Source organism: Protopterus annectens, chromosome 3.part0 (assembly GCF_019279795.1).
Source record: "Protopterus annectens isolate FY-2018-M chromosome 3.part0, PAN1.0, whole genome shotgun sequence".
Classification (NCBI taxonomy): domain Eukaryota; kingdom Metazoa; phylum Chordata; order Ceratodontiformes; family Protopteridae; genus Protopterus; species Protopterus annectens.
Window position 1 is genome coordinate 899,141,114 of NC_056731.1, and position 22,163 is coordinate 899,163,276.

The 22,163-nt window shown below is 40.2% G+C and overlaps 1 protein-coding gene across 1 annotated transcript in view; it reads left to right on the forward strand.

Annotated features, from left to right (window-relative positions):
* PRKDC (protein kinase, DNA-activated, catalytic subunit) overlaps positions 1-22,163 on the forward strand; it is a 4,917,417-nt gene that overhangs the window by 478,531 nt on the left and 4,416,723 nt on the right. The window lies entirely within an intron of this gene.

The window sequence follows — 22,163 nt, forward strand, 5'->3', positions numbered from 1 at the left end:
AGACTCTGATAGTCCAGTTCAAAAAACAAAAAAAAAACAACTATTAGTTTGTTAAATCTGTGGATTTACAATGCTTTTTTACAGTAAAGCATAGTAAATTGACAAAAAAAAGCATCAAAAATGGAAAAAGGTTGTTCTCACCTGATATAACGATGACATCATGAAATGGGTGGGAAGGGAGATGGGAGAAGATGAGCAGAGTTATGACAGGTTCAAGGCGTGTGACCTTGTTCTGGTTTTGGTCACAACAAAAGTTCGTACCTACTTTGGTAACGAAGCTGGTTTTAAAAATATCACTTTACACTTTAAAGCTGATGACTGAATAGTGTGGGCTGTGACATGATTCTGTGAAGCGTTTTGAGCATTTATGCATGCTATTTATGCATGTTGTAGAAACTGTCTAGTAAAGCTTTCAGAAATGTATCCTACTGAATGTTTGAAATTGAGTATGAAAACTATATCCTGAAAAACTAAATGAAACTGAGATAAAAGGAATACCTTTTCCTTCCAGTAGCATCGGAACAAATACAAGCTAAACTGAAATTTAGTATTTTTCCTTTTGCCATGCAGTTATCTGGAGACGTAACATGAAACTGAAATTCAGTCTGAAACTTCATACTGTTACATCACTATTCTGCGTAAATGCACATTTGCGTCTGTATTGCATGTGTCCTAACTCTATAAACAATAACGGAGACAAATCTACATAAACTGAATTATCATACTGTTCATGTACTGAGTAATCTGTGAAGTTAACTACATTCCATCTGTATTTAAGAAAGCATTGGGAAGGGGCTAGACTGTACGTAATAAACTGGTTAGTACACGTTCGGTCCTTCTGGCCTTTATGCTGCTAATCCAGTAGTCTTGATACTTGTTCACAGCAGCACTTGCCAGATCAAAAAAAAAATGAGAGCGCAAACTTTACACTGTTGAGGTACTGAAATAGCCACCCTAAAGTTCAGATGTTCAATCCTGAGTCACTGTTCTTTTGGCTTTCAGTCCTCCCCAACCTGTTTCTGTTGTAAGGCTCTGCTAAATGTACAATTCTTTTTTGAAGTTCTGTAGGGTAACTCATTCTTCAAAAATTGAACCTTTTAACAAACTTGTAACTGAAATTTCTTTTTAGTATCCAAGAACCAGTTTCTGTGGTAAATGTGTCCTTCCTGTATAATGGCTGTAAAAATGCGAAAATCAGTTTCTTTCAGCAGCATCTGTGGTTTTAATCGCAAGCTGATCTATGTGTCTTTAGCATTACTTGTCTGACTTTAACTGTACTAGTTTAACTAGATACTTTTAATTCTGAAATAAACTGATGCTAATAGTTTTCAGTTGGTTTGTAACCAAAGTTGTTGTAGCTGTAGTTAAACAGGAAGTCTGTAACTTTTTACTGGCTCAAATGGGCAATTCATTGGCATCATTTTCCCTGTCATTAATTCAAATGGAACTAAAGTAGCAGTCTAACACTGTAGTAATCTTCAGCATTTGCTTTACTTTTATTAGATTAATTTTAACTGTTGAATTTTTCTGGTGCTGCATCTGTAATTACTTTTACTTCATGACCCTCAAACTGCACTTTATACAACAGATTTTCAGTCTGAAGAGTACCCTCTCTCAGCAAACTGCTTTAAACTGTTTCTGTTCTTACAGCTGACATCATTTAACTCTTTTAGTGCTTCTGCATGATACAAGGGTTTACCATTACTTTCTACAAATTTCTTTGTAGCCCATTTTTTCAGGTAGTATAAAATTGTTACTACATAACTGTCATAATAATATTCAACTGATCTTTACCATACTTTTTTATAGCATAAAGTACTGTCTTTAATTCATCTCATTGGGCTGACGTGTATTTTGATAACTTCTGCCGTGTTTGTTTAAACAGCAAATCTTGCATGAAATGTATATACCCTTAAACAAGTTACATTATCCAGATTTGCTACTAGTACTGAATTGGACTAACCCTGGAACTTTACTGTATGAGGAAACTCTACATACTTGCAAAAGGGCAAATAAGTAAATTAACATTGCACTCTTTCCTTGCATGAGATCTGAATCTGTGACCGCACTGACAAATATTCATGCTACACTCCTCTTGCATAGGGTCCGAACTTTTGACTGCACTATCACGTCTACAGCTAACATTGATTTCAGATCCTGCATTCTGTAAAACTATTAAAATATTTAATATTTGTAAATGTTTTTTCTTGTTCTGCCTGTATCAAGGTATTACTTATTCATTGCAAGACTGTTACCATAATCCAGTGGTCTTAACCCTTGTTGCAATGTCTGTTGAAACAAAACTATATAAAAAATGAAAACGGCAAATCTGTAACTGTAAACCATTTACTCTGTGGACCAGGCACAACATGCACTACCAGAATGGTGCACTTTAGTACTAGATTTAAGACTAGTAAATAGCCTATAACTGTCAACTTTTTCTTACTGGCCAGAAGTAAGAATTGAATGAACTTGATTGTTTTACTGTGTTACTCTTTTCTTTCCAGTCATACTGATATCTTGCAGGCACATCATCTTTCTTGATGATTCCTGATTCTTCTGGTACTCTGAAACAATCCTTCTGAAGTAACACTGGTGTTCTTTTCTGTTTTACTGCATATGCTGTCTGTGCATAGCTGCTTGTTGATTTATTCTGACAAAGTTGCTAAAGGGTTCTGCAAATTACTTTAACTGTACTTCACAACCCCCCCCCAGAGCATGTTTGGTCAGCATTATAAGAAACTGTCCATATCGGACTGAAAAATTGCCAAATCTAACTGCTTCACTTTACTGTGCACTTTTCAAAACTAAAGATCATGATGAACTTCTTGTAATTGGATTAATGCAGTTTATTATGCAGGGAGCAGCAATTTCAGAATGCTGACGATCATAATATAATCCAGGTAGCAGCATAGATAGTCATATAACTGAAGCTGTTTCAATTGTACTGAAGACTGAAACTGACTTATAGAACTGAACTGGTGTTTGTCTTGAAAATGTACATATCTTATTACCAAATTTTGTAAAAGTCCTCTCTCATTTTCACATGCATCTTTGACCTTTGTTCCTAAGCCTTGTTCTATCTAAATAAGAGTTATTATTTCAGGTGCCTATCTGTGAATGTCTCCTAACTCTCTCTCTCTTTAATTTCTCCAAGTCTTTTGGGTTTCTAATACCATGACCGGAATCAACACTATTCCTAAGTCAAAGTATGATTAGAGTTCATGAAATTAATATTGTTTCAGTCTTTGATGTCAGCCAAAAATGCTCTTTGCAGCACCCGCAGTGTGCCCCCAGTAATGACTTCTCCTGGAATTCGTACTGGGTTGCATGTATTGGTAACGTATCTAAATATGATTGTAGATTCTTCTTTATAAGACCCGTTGCTCCTACTACTATTGGAACTGTCTGGGTATCTTTCTTGTACATTGCTCTCGTTTCTGCCTGCAGATCCTGATATTTCATGACTTTGTGTCTCTCTCTATGCAAGACACTGTAATCACTGGGTGTGGTGATTTCAATGTTACTTTTCTCTTTTCATGGACCATTATATCCAGTTTTCTAGCATCTATCTTGAACTGTTGGTAATGGCTGATCTCATGTGAGCTTTGTGGTTCTTGGTTCCAGTGTTTTTCAGCCACTTCAGTGCCGTAATGTTTGCACAATCCCCAGTGCAACAATCTTGCTACATTAAGCCTTTCAGTAGTCTTTCTGCATTAGTATGTTACAACCAGCAATGAGGTCTGCGACTGTTTCCAATTCGATTTTACAAAACCTACATTTGGCTGTTTCTTCCACATGTTCAATGGACTTTGTAACCCAATGTGTATGCATCCCACTATCTTGGGCTGCCAACATTAATCTTTCATCTCTTGGTTTGAATTCGCCTCTCCTTAACCATTCCTGATCAACATTAGGTTCTTCTAGCTTTCTATGCTTGCAACTATATTTATGCATTTTTCACATTTCTTGCCTTCTAATCTGGTCCTGCATCTTATATATATATTTTTTTTTTTTTTGGCACATTCAGTTGCTGCTTGTTTTTTATCTGCTTCTGGTTTGATTTCCATTCCTGCTTGATGCCGATATGCTTTTGCTAAATTAAGCAGAGAAGTCATCTTAGATTTATTCTCCTCATGTTACAAAACGTTCACTGCATTTGGGTCTTGAGGTCAGCAGATATGTGGAGTCCCACGATTGCAAATCTATGCATGTAGTCGATTTCAAGGAGGCCCATCCCTCCTTTGGAACGGGGAATATATAATCTTGGTATGCACTGACTTTTATAAATCATTTGGTGAGCATGAAGCATCCTACTTGTCTTCCTATCTAATCTATCCAACACATTTTGGGGCCAGTCAATCATTCCAGAACTGTAAGTTAGGACAGGAAGAGCAAACTGATTAATAGCTTGGATTTTGTTCCTAAATGTCAACGCTGTTTTCAGGATTAATTTAAGCCTTCTAAAGTATTCCTTTCCAAGTTTTAGTTGCATTTGTTCATGTTTTATTGTTGATCCTTCATCAATTCCCAAATATTTATACACTTCCTCTTGCTCGAGGGTTCTTTTGTATCACATTCTTGTCCCAAACTGATGTTTTCCTGGTGCTGCAGTTTTTGTGCTGTAAAGGTTGCTTTTGCCAATTTATCAAGGCCAGATAACATTCTTGTATCTGAAAAAGTTTTGACAACTTCAGTTCCTCATGTGATACATTTCCAGGTCATCGACAAAGAGAGGATGAGAAGTCTTCACACTTCTAGGAGCCAAATTACAGCCATGACATAAGCTGTTAAGTAGACAGCTTAATGGGTTAAGGGCAAGGCAGAATAGCAGCGGTGACAGAGAATCACTCTGGAATATCCCCCTTTGAATTTTTATCCCTGGGATAATAATGTCCTTTATCATGGCTTAATAGCAAAGTGGTCTGCCACTGTTTCCTAGTCACTGTAATGTCGATCAGTGTAGGATGTGTCTTGTACATTCTTACACTCTTTTATCCATGAATGTGGGATACTATCAAATGCTTCAACCCCAGCCTGGGACCTTAACTTTGTAATGGAGAAACTCCCTCTACCTCCTTTCGAGCCAGATGCTACCGCAGACTTAAAATTCTTTCTTGGAAAACAGCTTTCCTTTTAGCGATCATTTCAGCTGGAAGGGTATCTGAATTACAGGCCCTTATGGCAGTGGAGCCTTTCATCATCTTTCATGCGGACAGGTTATCACTCAGAACCAATCCATACTTCATGCCCAAGGTGGTATCCAGTGTGGCGCTTAATCAGTCCATTCATTTGCCAGCCTTCTTTCCCAATCCACAGAACAAATGTGAACGGATACTGCATTCCTTGGATGTGCACAGACAACCTAGATTCTACCTGGACAGGACTAAACCTCAACGAAAATCTGAACAACTGCTGGTAGCATTTGCTGCATGGGCAGAGGGGAAGGCTATTTCAAAACAGTTTCTAAATGGATAAGCTATTGCATTCATTTCTGCTATAAGCACCATGGAAAACCTATCCCCCATGGGATCAGACCTCACTCCACCAGAGCTGCATCTACTTCTACAGCCTTTCTCAGAGGCGTTCCTACTGGGGACACCCTAGAAGCTGCTACCTGGAGTTCTGTACATACTTTCATCAAGCATTATCATTTGTCAACTTTCTCTAAATCCAGAGCTGGCTTTGCCACTGCAGTCATGCAGGGCCTTCTAGCTGGCCCTAATGCTCTCTAAACTCCTCCTCCCAACCATAGCTTTGGGAATCTACCCAAATGTAATGACCAACAGTGAAACACGAAGAACATAGTACAGTTGTATACACTTACCATAAATGTCGATGTTAGTGTATTGACTGTTGCAGTCCTGGTTTTACCCTCCCTCCTACCCCCTAACTTTTTTTGGCTATACCTCTACTTTCCTTTACTATACTTAAAAGCCTTTTTGGTGTATTTGCTTTTTTGTTGAAGGTATACCTTTGTGTTTTTATGTTTAATTGCTTCCCATTAGGGGGGCACCTGACATCTGGGGCAAGAAAATCTGATGTAATGGTGTCAGCTGCATGTTTTATACCCATGACGACCTGACATTATGGAAGAAGGGACAGCAAACGATGCAGGACCCAAGACTTTGTTAATCAGGCCGATTGAGGGCAACCTGCGAGCAGATTACCCAACTGTAATGACTGCAACAGTGAATACACTCTACCATCTACATTTATGTTAAGTGTACACAACTGTACTTTCTTTTTCCTCTCTAGACCTTGATCACTGGTGTGGTGACCCACCATTGCCAGCCAGTAATCAAGGAGCTTCAGTCCTCACCACTGACAACAGTGGGGAATGTTTACTGAGAGGACACACACACTGTATTTTTAGATGCAGCTCTCTGCATAAAGTACAGTTTCCCTTAAGGGCACAGAGAGACCACAGTCATTCTGGGACTGGTTTCTCACTTTTTCCATATTCCCAATAAGACTCCCCACTGGCACAGTTATAGAGCTGAGATCTCAGCTGAGAGACCAAACCAAGATGTCCAGCACCCTCTCTGTCCAACCAGTGCTTTATGTCCCTGCCCAAGTAGCTGACACACACACACTGAGGTTTGATTTATACACATCAGGGCCGGCCTTAGCCGAAATGGCGCCCTAGGTGAAGTAGTGCTCCGCCACCCCTTAAGCCCCATCCACACCATACTCACGAAACACCCCTATTTGAATCGCACCCCAGGTAGGTCACTCCAAGAAAGCAACTCTAGTAATTTCCTTAAATTTTGTAAATGCAAAGGAAGAAAAAGATACCTTCTAATGTAGTTAAACTGCAACTACCTTTGCGTATGCATTTCCTGCTTTAAATACCAGAGCGAGATCATGGTCAAATAGGGCCTTAGGTAGGGTAATAGCCCCCCCCCCTCCCAGAGCAGCCCCCCTGCAGCAATCCCCCCCCCCAAGTAGCAGCCCCCTCCTCAGCTATTCCAGTGTTCCATTATTTGGCTAATTCTTACCAGTTACTATACACACTGTTCAAATCTATCCGTGTGCATACTGTTCTCTTATTTGCTTCTGCAGTTATAGCAGATATTGAAATAAAATAGCCCAGATAACCATTTGCTAAACAAACAATAGTGTCACAATGAAAACAGACTTAACATGAGTGGTAAACTTCTCTGCCCTTGAAACTCGCATTCATTGAAATGGCATGAAAACCCACATTCATATAAATGCATCTGGCCAATGGAGGATTGTTTACCTTTGCGCTGTTTTCAAACCATAGGCTCTTTGCACACATTTTTAGGGCCATGCATACATGTATTTATTCTTTGATTCACTTTCCTGATTGTATTAAATTATATTCCTTGTATAATACAGCACCACTTGTTAGAATGTGTTTTAAATTTGTAATTTTAAACATTCTTTGAATAAACAATGACACACAGTGTATGAACCAATAATGACAAAACCATCCAATTCAGAACATTTCTGTCATAAGTCTACTCTAACATCTATCATTACAATCCACCATTATCAGAAAATGTGCACAATTTCTGCAGAAGTAAAAGCTATCTAAATAATTCCACATTAAAGAGATCTGTAACTTGTGAAGTGGTTGCTGCTAGCCCATTGCCCTTGAAGAATAAATTGCCTATTTTTCATTAAAAAAAATAAGCTAGTAATATTGCAATAGGGAATGGATGGCAAATTGATAACAAGTTTGTAAGTTACTACGCATCTCCTCCAAAGCAGGATATTATCAGACTGCAGCCTCCACCCAACACAGTACAGTATCAGTAATCCATCTACATACTGTGGTAGTAGAACCTGTACAGCCTTCTGCATCAAAAGCAAGTATACTACTTGTTACTACTAACAAAGCAAACCGACTTGGCATAAGCAGCACTAAACTTCTCTTCCCTGAAGCACTCCGCCGCTTGTAAAATCCACATGACACTTGGCTGTATCTCTCAACTTTACAGCACAAGAAATCTGGAAAAAGCCAAAATTCACTGAGGAGGGGACAAAGGCCCAAAACCCAGGGACACATTTTAAACATTGCTTTTATAATCTTAGAAAGTTGCTAGAATAAAATGCTTTGTGTTACCATGCATTTCCTGAAAGATAGGAAGACTGAAACAAATGGCTATCAGTCCTTGGTGAATTCTCACTGATTTGCCAGAAAACCATACATTTTAAGAGGAGCAAACCAATAGTATGAGCCGAACATTCCAGACATTGTGAAAATTTGGACAGTTGAAGGCTATAGGCTCGACGCCTTGCATCACAAGTGGTGGTATGGGTAGAGAAGTCAGGCTGTTTGTTCTATCAAAAGTACAGGGTTTGAACCTAAGTAACACTAACCACAAAGTATACTTAACTGGGACATTTTACACACAGACACACACACACCTTACTTGAAACTGAATCAACAATCTTGGCAGCAACTTGAGCAATGCACACACCGTACTTGAAACTGAAGCCGCAATCTCGGCAGTACCTTGAGCAGTTCAGAAGCTCCAGCCTCAGAAAGAAGCAGCAATTGTAATTCCATCTCATCAACATTTTAAAATTGCGCAGGTGGAACAGGACGCCTGCATGCACAGACATGACTGGAAGAACAGGATGTGATGCTATGGGACTGGTGCGGACTGCCCCTCCCCCCCGTCACTCCACTGGTCACCCGCCCCTCCCGCCTTTCACCCTATGGTTCTGGTGCTCCGAGCACATAAAGTAACTCAATTAAAATTGGACCTTTATGTAGCCAGCTTGTATGGTGCCCTAGGCGGTCACCTAGTTTGCCTATGCTACACACATCTGTGCGAGGCTGGCACAGGTTTACTTGGCTATCCCCCTTTTGCCCAGACTATAACGTAGTTACCACTGCCCCTTTTGCCCAGACTATAACGTAGTTACCACTGCCAACAGTCAACTCCTTATCAGCTACTTTAAGGCCCTTAACAAAGGGTGACCAATCTTACTGTGTAATATTCATATTAACACAAATGGTAGTTTGACCAAGAGCAAGGCTATTTAAGAGTGGCTCACATGGTGTCACCAAACAAACATGCAAGTACTCTCCAAACCTAAGTGCCTCTACACAGATCAGCCACAATGAAAGGGTTGAATATATTAATAAAGAAATAATAAAATAACTAAACCATACTAAATGTATATTCACAGTGACATCAGAGTTCAAAACCACAGGAAATATTTAAAACAACATTGCAGGACAGTCTGACAGGGGCGGCTCGTACCAGGACTGCAGCCTTCCCAGGAAAAAGATGGAAGTGTAGACATTTGATATGAAATAAAAAAAAAAAATCTATTAATATTTTGTTTGCATAAAGTTGTGTAATGTTATGCTTCTGAGCGAGTCCGCAAAGTCCTGGAACTCGAACTGCGCATGCTTGTCAAGTTCCGGGGTTTTCTTTTTTATTTTTTTAGCAGAATGTATCTATCTGACTACTGTAAAGGCAGTCCAGATTAATGGAAAGGCATCAGTGTGATGCCCAGAAGACTATGTGGTTTAACCGCACAGTCAGTTTGAAGGGGGTTCGGACTGCCACGTCTGCAGGCACGTACGTGATGTGAATGGCTGGATTGCTACTGATTGGTTCTCACTCTTCTCAAAAAAAGAGAGAGAGAAACAATTAGTAGCACTAAACACAGTACTGTACTTGGCTTGTGAGGACGATTGGATATAGTGGATACCGTTGTCGTTGGTTGGTGAAAAAGTTACAAGAACAACTTTATTTTTTTTCGGCTTGCTGCAGTCATCCGTGATCACTATCATCACCATCACACCAGTCAGAGGAAAAGAGTGAGTTACTTTCTTCGTGAACTGTACTGAAGTGAAGAGATAAAGTGAGCTAAGTGCTGGACTGTGTTCTGTTTTCTTTAACACTTTCATGTGATTGTACGGCTTCCTACTACTACTTCAGGTTCAGCAAGTTTAAAAGAAGACATTTGAGGACTCTGAGATACTTGTGTTGTGTACAACACAGGCAGAGCATGGCACAGTGTGGATAGTCGGTGACGCATTTAGGACTAGCAGAAGAAAGCAATGCCTTTTCGTGAATGCATATCCCAAATTCCCAGGAGCTGGGGCAGTCAGGCTGGCTACTCTTGGGGCTGGGGTGTGTTTAGTGGGTGCAGCTGTACTGCAAAAGTGCAGTCATGAATGGGTAAAAGTGGGTACCGTCTCAAAGCTGTTTATGTACCCCATTAAGTCATGCCGTGGGGTGTCTGTGGCTGAAGCCCATTGCACCAAACTTGGTCTAAGCCAAGGTGAGATCAAAGACAGGTATGGAAACCATGTGTGCTGCTTATGTACTTCTTTTTACAGCTTCTGCACCGGTTCTGATACCTGTTGCCTATTTGTTTTAAATATGCTCGTTTTTGTTCAAGGTTAGTTGAATTTGTTGTGTTCAGATGTCTGCAGCATTTGTTGCTGTCTGTCTCTGTTTAGCTGCCATTCCAGCAGAACGTAAGCACGTGAAATATTTTCTTTTCAGCTGCAGCTTTTGTCATAGTTGTGTGCCACTCTGAAAACCATGTGTATAGTGTTATGAGTAGGTAAAGTCCCACCAGTTCAAGAAATAGTTTGCATCTTAAAATAATGAGAAAAATGAGATGATGTGTACAGCTTTAGACAATTATTTGGTAACTGGTCTGTATATGCATGTATATCTGCGTGCGTATACAACGATACACAACAGTACTGCCTTATGTTTTTGCAATCCCTTCAAACTGACTAAAATTACATTAGTTATATGTGTATGTTTATACCCCCTGGTTCACTAGTTGTAGCTGAGCAGTATCCCAGGTCAAGTCCACCCATCCAGTTAAATTTAAAATAAAAATAAACTAACTGAATTGTGTCCATGATGTTCCAGAAGTGGACTCTGTATTCATACTATTAAACCCAAAGAAACTAATGCATGGTTGCACATATAGGTGCTGTGCAAAAGTGTAGTTTGCAAACTCCTGATATAGTGACTTAGTACATTAATAAATAAGTTACAGTTTCAAATGAAGGTAGTGCTTTAGCAGAACAAGGGTTAATAGGTGATTAATTATCCTGTTTTATGTGAATGTGTGTCTTGTGCAGTAAATGGTGTAAGGATACCTACAGGATAATGGATGGGTGGCAGTGTGTAGCTTTAGTTTGCTCTACCAGATGTTGGCCCACAGGTAATGTGACAGTTGCCAAGATGCACACACATACTGTAGTGAACAAATGTGTAAAGTACGTATTGAAAAGCCTTTATCTCAAGATACGGCAGTATTGCAAGTTGCATTTTATGGAATTGCATATAATTTAAAGCTGAAAGTTTAGGAAGTAGGTTAATTTGAAAGGAGTAGGTAAATTACTGCTGGGAACCTATTTTTACTGAATGCATTAAAACCAGCTATTTCTGAAGTTAAAAATGTTTTTCCGATACAGATTCTAAACCTACCTCTCACCTTTGTTAAAGAATTCCAGTCGACTCAAAATACCAGGAGAGACGAAGGCTTGCAGTTGGGGGCAATTTATAAATATGACTCAAATTTGCTTCAAAAGTTAATTGAGCGACATGCATTTTCCTAACTAAAAGATGCATGGAACTCTAGTGCGAGTCTAACACCTAACTCTTAACCTGTTGGCACAATAATTTTGGACAAAGTCAAAAATAAAGGGAGGGCAAAGACATAAAATTAGAGACAGAGTTTAAGTATTGCTGGAATAACAGGTTTTGTATTGGCAAGCATTTTCTGAATGATGTGAAGTCTAAAACTCAAAAGTTTGTAATTACTTAGTGGCTTTAGTCCTCTGATTTTCCTAATCACACATTTTTATGAGAAATAAAACAAATTGTGGACATTCTGTGAAGTTCTGGATGGTTTATCTGTATGGTCTGACATTACTGACTGAACGTAATGTTCAGTGAAGTACAAGAAAATCAAAAGAATTCATGAAAAGTAGGACAGAATGCTGTGGAGATGTTACTGGAAGTAGAGACAGCATGTTTTTTCATGAGTATAATGAGTTGGCAGATTTTAAAATTTCCCTATGGAGCACTCTGTCAGAAATATCAGGGGAGCAAATGGCTGTAACTAAGGAAATGATTCCTCTGAGCGGGGACATAAGATGCAGAAACCTGGATAATAACTTGCAGTGTCTGCTTATATCCACATCTCTGGCTCTGCTCGACAGGGACACAGGAAGATAATTTTCTTGGGTGGGGAAAGCCAGGGTACCTTTTTGGCTAGGCCTGTATAGGCCTTGGGGCCTATAGCCCTAGTACCTACCTATGAACCTAAAGAAAATCTTAATTTCAAGTTAGGATATGCACTGGCACCCCCGACTCAACACTGCAAAATAAAATGTTGGGAAATGGATGTGGGTTAGAGAGGACATGCAGGTGGTTGGTGTGACAGAGCAAGATGCAGAGGACAGGAAGAAATGGAAACAGATGATCCACTGTGGCAACCCCTAACAGGAACAGGGGAAAGAGAAGACTACAAGCACTTATTTGGAACCAGGTGGGGTCACATGAATAATGTTTGCTTGGGAAATTTTAAACTGTCCCTTTTGAGCCTCCATGAAAAAGGGGGGAAAAAAGAAATCCAGTATGACCAGATGTGTTCCAGACCAGATCAAAACTTCTCATCAAGTGCAGAAACAGAGTATGAAGTACTGTTTGCAGCATACTGCAGAGGTACGTTTTCAAACCAACCTGTATATACATGTAACAATGTGTGCTGTGTAGAGTATTCAGCATGCGCCATAGTGACAGAGCATTTATATCATGTCAATTAGTAAGCATGTCCAGCATTGATCCCACTGTACCAAAGCTCCACCCCTTTAGTCGGCAATGCCCCTTCCCATTGGCCCCACCCATTCAGCTGTCTCCTGCAGCCTCCTTTGATTTGAAGTCACCAGCTGCCACTGCAGTCTGAAATAAAGAAAAACATCTAAACTGAGCTTTGCTACATTCCCTACTGTATGTAAGAGAATTGCTGTACCCTAGAAACTTAATTCATTAGAGCAAGACAGATGTGTGGTGAATGGTTCATGTCAGGTCCAAGACCGAATGCAGGATGCTCTGTCTCACGAAGAGACTTTTCAGATTAATATCTAAAATATTACTTCTGGGACAGCTTGCAGAATGACATAATTTCTTGTCATCTGACTGTTAGTTCCCAGGCCAAACACCATTGATGAAACTGGCGGTATTTAGCATCTACCTGTAAAAATATACAAGCAAGGGCTTCTCACATCTCTGGCAGGTGCTGGAAGTCATAAATCAATTGCATTCCTTCATGGTTTCAAGACAAGTAATTAAATCACCGTAAAGACAATACGGAAAGTTTCCTAATACAGGCATTGTGTCTCTTGCTGCATTGAAAACTGAAAGATACAGTCTTTTATGGCCTAGCCTTAAAGTAATTTAATTTCAGTTGTTTTTCTAAAATTTACTAGACTGAGGTTACCCTCCTGTATCCCAGTTTCCACTGTTAAAGTATGCATTTAAACAGTTAGTGCATGTACATTTCTGCCCTTTTTCGGTAGGGCCCACTCTGGTTACACTTCAGCACTTTGCAAGTACCTTTTCAACACAAGTCTGTACAAGCAGTTTGATATACTCATGACACAGAGTTTTAATACATTTCTAACGCAAACATCTTGTATAAATCATTTCAGTATTTACCAGTGACTTAAATTATTTACAAAATTCCAACTAGCTGGGCTTGCAGTATCTCCTTTGATCACCCTTCTTCCCTCCTTCAAAGACTCAAGATATTATTTCAAGTGACCTGGACAAACATTGTTTGGGAGGAGTACTCCTATGTGGGAGTACATTACACCATTCCTTGTCTTGAGAGTCCATCTGCGTTGAATTAACACCACTGCTGTGCTGCACTGTCGCATTGTATCCCTGCAACCCTAGGCTCCACCTTAACTTGGCATTTTGCTGCCTGGCTCAATATAGCCATGTTAAGGGACTGTGTTCTGTAACATCAGTGAATTTTCTTTTATCAAGTAAAACACCAAAAAAGTTCCACCGGATAAGCAGCGTTCCTAAAAACTATATAAAGGCAAAAATATAGGAACGCTTAGCTTGCGTTATCAATACTCCCAACAGAAAGTCCAACAGGATATAGAAAATGCAACGAATCAATTAGATGAAGCAAAAACGTTCTTTAATGCATTCAGTTAGCGCTTTCACCCAACACGGGCTTCTTCAGACTGTATAAAACATTTGAAAAGCACAGTCCATATATAGTATGACTGATATATCAATTAGCCCATAAAACAATTAAATAATTGACTTATTTAAAATATTTAAAATATATGAGAACATTTTAGAACATTTTACTTACACAATGTAGAACAATAATCAACCTTTCTATATAAGAACAAATATAAAAAATATATGAAAAATTTTAACATCAATATTACACATAAATGTAAAGGAGTATTTAAACTTGTAGGACAAATGCTTGTAATTCATACTTAGTCCACAAGATGGTGTTGTACTCCATACATATGTATAATGTTGTGACTAATATATAATCCTATTCTATAAATCCATCTATAAATCTTGATAAATGACATTATGTCTAAAAATTAATAATATATCTCCCTATATAAATATAAATGAAAACACATTTGTAGTGTACACGTTAAGTATTTCAGGCAGAAACAATTAAAGTTCATCATTTATCCACAGCATGGTGCTTTGACACATAATATTCTGTAATAGTGTCTTATATTATAAAATTGTTATGTGAACTCAACACATATCAATACATATCAACTAACTACTATATAAAATATTTATTAAAATAGAAGGTATTTACCAAAGTAAAAGCTAGTCCAAAAGATTATAAACATTAATGCTTCAGTCCTCTACCTAGTCTCCTTTTCTTTAAGAATGGATGTAGGCTGACTTTATCATTAAGGCCAGGGGGATAGTCAGCCTTGCATCTAATAATCCATTTAGTCTCCGATTCTAAAGTAAGAGTTTCTAAGTCCCCTCCCCTAGGGGTATAACTAACAGATGTTCTTCGTTTTCCATTGCTGCAGTCCTTACTATTGGGTATAGTCCGCATCCAGTCGGCCCGAATACCAGAGTATAAGGCTGACGTCGGTCAGGGCGCATTAGACTGACGTCAGTACGTCAGGGTACTAATGCGCATGACCGGCGTCATATCCTCAGTCTTTTTTGCCGCGTGGTCCGATGCAGAAGCAGTTTTGCGAGTGCAGGTTGGCGTTCTGAAATATTTCCGAAACCGGAGTTTCAGACCGAATCAGAGTTGGCTAAGTACCCGTTGGGAACATTTTGGTTTTCTTGCCTCAGTATTTAACCGGATGTCAGAAAAAGTGAATAACTGTATTTCTTGTGGGAAACAAATACCTCATAGGGATTACCATACATTGTGTATACCTTGTTTAGGGCCTGAGCACGACGTTGTTGGTTGCCGCTCTTGTGCTAGGTTTAACAAACGCACTATTAAGAGGAGGTTGGACTGTGCCAGATTAGTGTTTGGGAAGCGTTGCAATTATAAAATGCCGTCGGATGCTCCAACGCCCGCTTCGTCCAAGAAGCGCAAGGACAAAACAGCGAAGCCTAGGGTTGATGAACCGGCAGTCCCGGACGTCGGTTCTTTAGGTGGCTCAGTGGAGCCAGAGGTTTTGCCAGGAGTTTCTATGGAATCTCAGGCAGAAACTTTACTGTTACAGGATGTACCCTCTCAGGAGGCAGGCCAGGCTGAGGGGGCTTCTCAGGTAACTATTCTTCCCTCTCTTCCCAAAGTAGTTAGAGCCTCTCCTTCTGTTGCCAAAACTTCTTTTAGAGGTAGGCCAACTTCAGCTTCAGTAGGGGCTTCTCCTAGCCTTTCGGGTTCTGTACCTAAGAAACATATGCTTAAAATGGCAGAAGATTTGATTGCTATGATTAGAGGTTTTATGGGCCCTCCTGATAAGAGGCCTAGAGTGGAACCAGAGTTTGACAGTTTTGAACAGGGTTCGGGGGCTTCTGAGTCTTCTGCGGAAGATTTGCGGAAGATTTGCAGGAGTATCCTCATTATTCTGATTCTGATGTGGATGATGCCACTCCTTCGGCTTCTCCTCCTGAGGATTTTTCATTTTCAGAGACTCTGCATTCCATGAGGGAGCACTTTAAATGGGAAGGCCAGGATTACTCTGATTCCAGGAAGAGGCTTAGGGAATTCTTGTTTTTACCCCAGCATAGGCCCTTAGCTATACCTCCTGTGTTGAATGTGGTGGAAGATGTTTTGCAGAGGCTTCCCTGAACCCTGATTCTTTGCCTCCTGCTCCTGTTAAACCTGATAGGTACTATAGGGTGCCCGAAGCTCATAAGTATTTGTTTAAGAGTCCTAGGGCGGACCCAGACACTGTTTCTCAGGGGCCTAAAGGTGTTAAGGCCTCTGTGGTTAAAAATCCTGTTCCCACTGACAAAGAGGCAAGGGCATTAGATAGGTGGGGTAAGAAAGTGTATACTTCTTCCACTCTAGCCATGAGAGCGTTGAATTGTCAGCTTCACATGCTGAAATATCAAAATTATCTCCTTTCACAATTGAAATCTAAGGTGGATGCTTTGGCGGAAGGTATTGATTGTAAAGACTTGCTGGATTTAGTTTATGTGTCTGAACAAGTGGGCAAGCATTCTTTGCAATGTGGTTTTGATGCTGTGCAGGCCTCCTCGAGGGTGGCTGCCACTAGTTCTGTTCTTCGCAGGCATGCCTGGTTGAGGGATCAAAATTTGGCTGAGCATGTTAAGACAAGGATTTTAGATGCTCCTTTACAGTCTGATGTGTTGTTTGGTTCACCTGTGGAAGCAGTTTTAAAGAAAATGGAGGACAAAGCTAAGTCTATGCAAACTGTTAAAGATTTTTTGCAGGTACAGCCACCGAAGTTTAGTAGAAATTGGCCTGCTAAGGGGTGGACATATCCTGCTTATGATTCCCAGTCTAGGGGTAGGTCTAGACGTGGTAGGGGCAGGGCTCAAGGTTCTTTTAGGCCTAGAACAGGGAGTTCACCTGCTCAGACTTCTGGTGAGGGCAGGGGTCAGTCCTTTCGTAATCAGACCCAATGACCTGCCTTTTCAGCTGCCAGTAGATTCTCTTCTGGCAGCTCCTTTGGAAGGACGACTGTCTCTTTTCAAAGAAAATTGGGATTTAATTACTCAAGACAGATGGGTGTTGGACATCATTCAGCCAGTCCCTGTATCAGAAAGGGGCCTAGGATTTTATTCTCGCATGTTCCTAGTACCAAAGAAGGGGAACACGTGGAGACTGCTTTTGGATTTATCTCTCCTCAACACTTATCTGGACATTCCCAAGTTCAAGATGTTGACGTTACAACAGCTTTTACCCCTGCTGGGCAAAGATCACTGGATGGTAACTTTAGATCTCAAGGAAGCTTACCTTCATGTGCCTATCAGGCTAAGTTACAGGAAGTATCTGCGGTTTCGAGCTGGAGATTCTCATTATCAGTTCTCTGCATTGCCCTTTGGCTTATCTACTGCCCAGAGTATTCACAAAGGTTCTGGCTCCAGTGATAGCTTACTTCAGGCTACAAGGACTTCAAATCTATCCTTATTTAGACGACTGCCTGATTCTGGCTCAAGACAAGGAAGACCTTCTACAGCATCTGGAATATCTTATAGCAGTGCTAAGATGCCTAGGGTATTCTGTGAACGAAATAAAGTCCAGTCTAGTACCCTCTCAAGACATGTGCTTTCTGGGTGTGAGACTGAATACAGCAGCCGGATGGCCTTTTAACCCCGGACAAACAAAAGAGTCTATCACTTTACTTCCATCAACTATCTCATCAGTCCGTGCTGACTGCAGAGACAGTCCTTCAAGCATTAGGGTTCATGGCATCTTGTATTCTGGTGCTTCCCAATGCCAAACTGCATATGAGGAAGTTACAATGGTATCTCAAAAATGTATGGACACAGCACTGCCAGGATTTAGACACTGTCATTCAAATAATACCTTGCCTTCAAGGAGAATTTTTGTGGTGGGCTCAGGAATGTCACCTAAACAAGGGACTCTCTGTGACCCGGCCAGAGGCGAGTCAGATTTTACCGACAGATGCCTCAGACATTGCTTGGGAGCTCATCTAAATGGAAAGTGGATACAAGACAAGTGGCCTGCCAGACTACAGCATCTACATATCAACATGAAGGAGATGTTAGCAGTCCAGTTCGCATTGCTGGCTTTCAAGGAGTTACTTCTTCCAGGGCAGGTGTTGATTCTAACAGACAACACAACTGTCATGTGGTACTTCAACAAACAAGGGGAACACATTCTTATCCTCTATGCAGGCAAGCAATGATTTTATGGGAGACTGCGCACGCTTGCACCTAACTCTTCAGGCAAGGTTTCTGCCAGGAGCACAGAACTCCTTAGCAGATGTGTTAAGCAGACAAATCATGGATCCCCACAAGTGGAAACTGGATCTTCATGTATTTCAGAAATTGACAGTGTCATGGGGAACTCCAGACATAGATCTGTTCGCTTCTCCACTAAACCACCAGCTGCCACAGTTTTGCACAAAGGGGTTTCATCACACAGCTTGGAAAGTGGATGCTCTGTCTTTCAGTTGGACAAACCTTCATGTGTATGCCTTTCCACCTCTGCCTCTTCTTCCAAAGGTACTGTTAAAGGTCAGACAGGACAGGCCAAGGATGATTTTGATAGCTCCAGATTGGCCTCGGCAACACTGGTACCCTCTACTACGGAGTCTGGTAAAGAAGCCTTCATGGCCTTAACCTTTGATTCCACATCTGTTATCCCAGCAGGACGGTCATCTGCTCAATGTCAAGCTTCACTCTCTTCATCTGACAGCCTGGCATATTCTGTATTGACACACAGCAGGTCTCAACTTCCTCAACAAGTTTTAAATGTGATAAGGGAAGCTAGAAGACCTAGTACAATGGAAGTGTACGCAGCAAAATGGAAGAGATTTTTATTTTGGAGTAAAGCAAAGAATTTGGAGATTTCTGAGCCTAATTTGAGTATGGCTCTTCAATATCTTACTGAGTTACTGGACAAGGGTCTGTCCTTCTCTTCCATTAAGATTCATGCTGCAGCAATCTCAGCTCACTATGATTGTGACCCACCATTGTTTTCGCATCCTTTGTTCAAGCAGTTTCTTAGAGGGGAAAAAAATATAAGACCCCCATGAGAGCTCCTACTCCTGCTTGGGATCTCAATTTTGTGTTGGAAAAACTTACTCTACAACCTTTTGAGCCTGCGGCTACTGCTGAATTGAAATATTTGTCATGGAAGACTGCTTTTTGTTGGCTATTACTTCTGCAAGAAGGGTGTCTGAGTTGCAGGCCCTTATGGCAGTCGAGCCCTTTTGATTTTCCATAAGGATAGGGTATCATTACGCACTAATCCTTCCTTTATGCCTAAGGTGGTTTCTAGTGTGGCTTTAAACCAAACTATTCATTTGCCTACTTTTTATGCAGACCCCCAAAATAAAGGGAAAAGATTTTGCATACTTTGGATGTACACAGGCAATTCGTTATTACTTAAGCAGGACTAAGGATTTTAGGCAGTCTCAGCAGTTGTTTGTTTCTTTTGCTTTGAGTTCGCAGGGCAAGCCTGTGTCAAAACAAACTATTTCTAGATGGATTGGCTTTTGCATTGCATTTTGTTATTCCCATCATGGCAAGGAGGTTCCAGCTGGGATTAGGCCTCATTCCACTAGGGCTACTGCCACTTCAACAGCATTTCTACGGGGTGGCAACTAAGGATATTTTGGAAGCAGCTACTTGGAGTTCAGTGCATACTTTCTCTAAGCATTATCACCTTCCTATCTACTCTAAGTCTAGGGCTGGTTTTGCCACAGCTGTTTTGCAAGGCATGTTGTCAGCTCCTGCTTCTTTATGATTTGCCAGCCTCCCTTACCTCTGCTTTGGGATTCTACCCAATAGTAAGGACTGCAGCAATGGAAAACGAAGAACATAGTACAGTTTTGTACCTACCATAAATGTAGATGTTCGAGGATTCCATTGCTGCAGTCCAATTTACCCTCCCTCCTTCCCTCTGTGTTTAGGGGTGGTTGTGTAGGTGAGTTTACCTGCTTATATTTTTGTATATATTGTTCATGTTTTGGTGCAGGTATTTTGGGCCTTGTCTTTTTAGGGTCTTCTGACATCTGGGGCAAGAAAAGACTGAGGATATGACGCCGGTCATGCGCATTAGTACCCTGACGTACTGACGTCAGTCTAATGCGCCCTGACCGACGTCAGCCTTATACTCTGGTATTCGGGCCGACTGGATGCGGACTATACCCAATAGTAAGGACTGCAGCAATGGAATCCTCGAACATCTACATTTATGGTAGGTACAAAACTGTACTTTTGTAGGACAAAGAAACTAAAATTGTGTGCACTGCCCCTCACTTTATAATGTCTGGCTAGGGCATTCCGCTCATCACCTTTCCTCATGCTATAATCATGCTCCCTTATCCTTTCTCTCAGTTGTCTGTTTGTTTTACCAATGTAAAACGCTGTGCAGGAACAGCACTGAGCTAAATAAATAACATTCTCTGTCCTGCAAGTGGTACCAGTAAAGAAATAGAAGATTTTACCCGAGACCGGTAGTTTAAATATAGTATCAGTATTTATAAAACCACATTGGTTACAGTTATGACATGGGGTCGTATTGGTGGTATGTTCATAATGCCCATTTCGAGTCTTATGACATAAAATTCTTTTCAAATTCAATTTATTTTTATAACAAAACCTAGGTCTCTCACCCACCAAGTTATTGATTTCATTTTCTATTCCAAGTACATGCCAATGTCTTTCTACAATGGCTCTAATGTCAAATACATCGCTGGTATAGTATAATGGTAAACTAACCAATGTATCCTTGTATTCTATAGCCTTTACATTACAATTCTCATATATCTCCGTGTTCATTAAATCAGAGAAATATGGTCGAGCTCTTGTGTGTCTCATACCATGTACATCTAAAATTGTCTTGTCAACTTGTCCTTCATTGTAATGCCTGTCCAATAACCTGGTCTTTAATCCTATTATCTCCTCTCTAAAACCAGCCTCTGTGGGATTGAGCCTAGAGGCTCTCATAATTTGGCCTTTTATCACATTATCAAATATATGTTTGGGATGCATGCTGGTCGTATGCAATAAGGTGTTCCTGAAACAATCTTTTCTATGCACTGACGTGTTGACAATGCCATTGGAAAGCTTCATAATATTAATATCCAAGAAAGAAATGAATGTCTTGGAATAATTCATAGTAAAGCTTAGAAAATCAGTAAGCCTATTTATGTCTTTCTCAAATTCCAATAGTAAAGTCTCACTCCCCTTCCACACCAAAAAGAGGTCATCCACAAACCTCTTGTAGAAGGTGACATACTGTCGAAAAAGTAAGGAGGGGAATAGACTCTCTTTTTCCCATTCTGCCATCACAATGTTGGCGTAGCTATTGGCACAAGAAGTGCCCATAGCTACGCCATCATTTTGTATGTACATGTGTTCTTCAAAGAGGAAGACATTGTTTTCCAAAATGATTTCTAAAAATAAGGCCAACAATTCAATTAACTGAATATCCATATCAGTGTATTTCTTTAAATAATTTTGTACACTTTCTGTGCCTACAGCATTAGGTATCACTGTAAATAGGCTTTTCACATCAAGCGTGACTAGGTAATATTCAACATCATCACCTAAGGCAGATAGATAATCATATAGATCTAATAAAAATTGTTTGCTATCCTTAAGAATAGTAGAATTCACATCAACTACTGTTAAGTGATGCTCAACAAACAAAGAGAAGGGTTCGGTCAACCATCCCCGACCAGATACTATAGGTCGCATCGGGGGATTATCCAGGCCCTTGTGCACTTTGGGGAGGCCCTTCAAAATGGGAATTAAAGGATGATTCACTTTAAGGAACTTATAAAAATCCTTCTTTATTAAATTGCTCCTATATAAATCATCTATGGTGTCATACACTCTAAATATTTTCAACATTACTTCATTTATATCCAATTTAGTGTAGGATCCATCACTGCTTAACAACATGTTCATATTATTTAAATAATGTTCATAATCCATTATAACAATGGGTCCTCCTTTGTCTGCTGGTACTATCATGATAGTATTATCTTTACT